At 53.1% G+C, this 2552-nt stretch overlaps 1 protein-coding gene across 1 annotated transcript in view; it reads right to left on the bottom strand.

Annotated features, from left to right (window-relative positions):
* FLI1 (Fli-1 proto-oncogene, ETS transcription factor) overlaps positions 1 to 2552 on the bottom strand; it is a 57137-nt gene that overhangs the window by 45106 nt on the left and 9479 nt on the right. The gene's annotated exons all lie outside the window — the stretch shown is intronic.

Here is a 2552-nt window from a genome sequence, read left to right as displayed (position 1 = left end):
ATGGAGATCATCAGCACAACGATTGGGGTGCTAGGTGTGATCCTGGACTGTGAACTCTCATTTTGGCCCCCACAATCTCTATCCAAACCTTGCCGCCATTTCCAAAATACTCGCCTTCCTCACCAATGATACCACCAAGCTTATTTACTCCCTTGTTATCTCTCGCTCATCCACATTACCAATCACTGAGTGTCCCCTGCCCCTCTCTGCCAATCCCTCCACTGGCTTCCATCCCCCAGCCCTCTCTGCCAATCCCTCTATTGGCTTCCATCCCCCAGCCCTCTCTGCCAATCCCTCTATTGGCTTCCATCCCCCAGCCCTCTCTGCCAATCCCTCTATTGGCTTCCATCCCCCAGCCCTCTCTGCCAATCCCTCTATTGGCTTCCATCCCCCAGCCCTCTCTGCCAATCCCTCTATTGGCTTCCATCCCCCAGCCCTCTCTGCCAATCCCTCTATTGGCTTCCATCCCCCAGCCCTCTCTGCCAATCCCTCTATTGGCTTCCATCCCCCAGCCCTCTCTGCCAATCCCTCTATTGGCTTCCATCCCCCAGCCCTCTCTGCCAATCCCTCTATTGGCTTCCATCCCCCAGCCCTCTCTGCCAATCCCTCTATTGGCTTCCATCCCCCAGCCCTCTCTGCCAATCCCTCTATTGGCTTCCATCCCCCAGCCCTCTCTGCCAATCCCTCTATTGGCTTCCATCCCCCAGCCCTCTCTGCCAATCCCTCTATTGGCTTCCATCCCCCAGCCCTCTCTGCCAATCCCTCTATTGGCTTCCATCCCCCAGCCCTCTCTGCCAATCCCTCTATTGGCTTCCATCCCCCAGCCCTCTCTGCCAATCCCTCTATTGGCTTCCATCCCCCAGCCCTCTCTGCCAATCCCTCTATTGGCTTCCATCCCCCAGCCCTCTCTGCCAATCCCTCTATTGGCTTCCATCCCCCAGCCCTCTCTGCCAATCCCTCTATTGGCTTCCATCCCCCAGCCCTCTCTGCCAATCCCTCTATTGGCTTCCATCCCCCAGCCCTCTCTGCCAATCCCTCTATTGGCTTCCATCCCCCAGCCCTCTCTGCCAATCCCTCTATTGGCTTCCATCCCCCAGCCCTCTCTGCCAATCCCTCTATTGGCTTCCATCCCCCAGCCCTCTCTGCCAATCCCTCTATTGGCTTCCATCCCCCAGCCCTCTCTGCCAATCCCTCTATTGGCTTCCATCCCCCAGCCCTCTCTGCCAATCCCTCTATTGGCTTCCATCCCCCAGCCCTCTCTGCCAATCCCTCTATTGGCTTCCATCCCCCAGCCCTCTCTGCCAATCCCTCTATTGGCTTCCATCCCCCAGCCCTCTCTGCCAATCCCTCTATTGGCTTCCATCCCCCAGCCCTCTCTGCCAATCCCTCTATTGGCTTCCATCCCCCAGCCCTCTCTGCCAATCCCTCTATTGGCTTCCATCCCCCAGCCCTCTCTGCCAATCCCTCCACTTGCTTTCATCCCCCGCCCCTCTTCCAATCCCTCCTTTGGCCTCCATCCCCTCCCCCTCTCTGCCAATCCCTCCACTGGCTTCTGATTGTCCAACTTATAATACCACCTTGTCCGAAATATCACCTAAACTGTCCTCTCCACTCCAGACCTCCTGCTCTCTGGCTTCCTCATCACCTCCTCCCATGATCATATTCAGGACTTTTCCAAAGCCTCTCCCACCCCCTGAAACGCCATGCCCCAATCTCCTCTGTCCCTGAAAACACATCTAGGAAAGTCTACTCCACCTCTACCCAACAGCTCAGATTGTACTTTCTCCATTGACTCCCCCACCCCCACCATCACCACCACCATCACCACCACCATCACCATCACCATCACCACCACCATCACCATCATCACTATTACCTTTCGTATCAGTTACCCCAGTTTTAGATTTTTCCTGTAAGGCAGCGTTGTCACCCAGTGCACAGGATAGTCTTAGATCAATATACAGTTTTATGTGGACTTTAGGTAAGAGACAGATAGAAGCCAAACTCCAGCGAACATGTAATAAGCGGGTACAGAGGCAGTTTATGTTTCTTTATTAAATAAAAGTTGAGTGTTTTCGGTCCCCCCATTGGTGGAGTTATATAGTTTCTCCCGTCCCCTGTAATTGTCAGATTTGCTGGTCAGCTCGGTCTGCATGTAAATGCGGAGAAACATATAACACAATCTGGCATCTGAAATAAGAAGGAATTCCTGGACTGAATTCTATCGTTAGAGGTCTATCCCCATACACCACCAATCATTGTCACTATACAATCACCAGCTACCAACCTCTCATTGCACACCAGTGAGATTTTCTGACGGTTCTAAATTTCAACACAGGACGAATGTCAAAATGAGTCACATGACAAAGTCACACCACTGTTTTCCAAATGTGAATGATGTAATCTTGAGATATAACCGTGTCCACTGGCATCGCTGCGCCCCCAATGTGAGCAATAACATCCCGCTCTCCGACTACAGGATTCATTTACATATTATTTGGTTTCTGATCATATCATGTCTGTATCACCCCGACCCCCCCCCGCCCCCCCGC

This window comes from Nanorana parkeri, unplaced genomic scaffold (genome assembly GCF_000935625.1).
Source record: "Nanorana parkeri isolate BGI_ZX_2015 unplaced genomic scaffold, ASM93562v1 scaffold1388, whole genome shotgun sequence".
Classification (NCBI taxonomy): domain Eukaryota; kingdom Metazoa; phylum Chordata; class Amphibia; order Anura; family Dicroglossidae; genus Nanorana; species Nanorana parkeri.
This window is presented reverse-complemented; position numbering and strand designations above follow the sequence as displayed.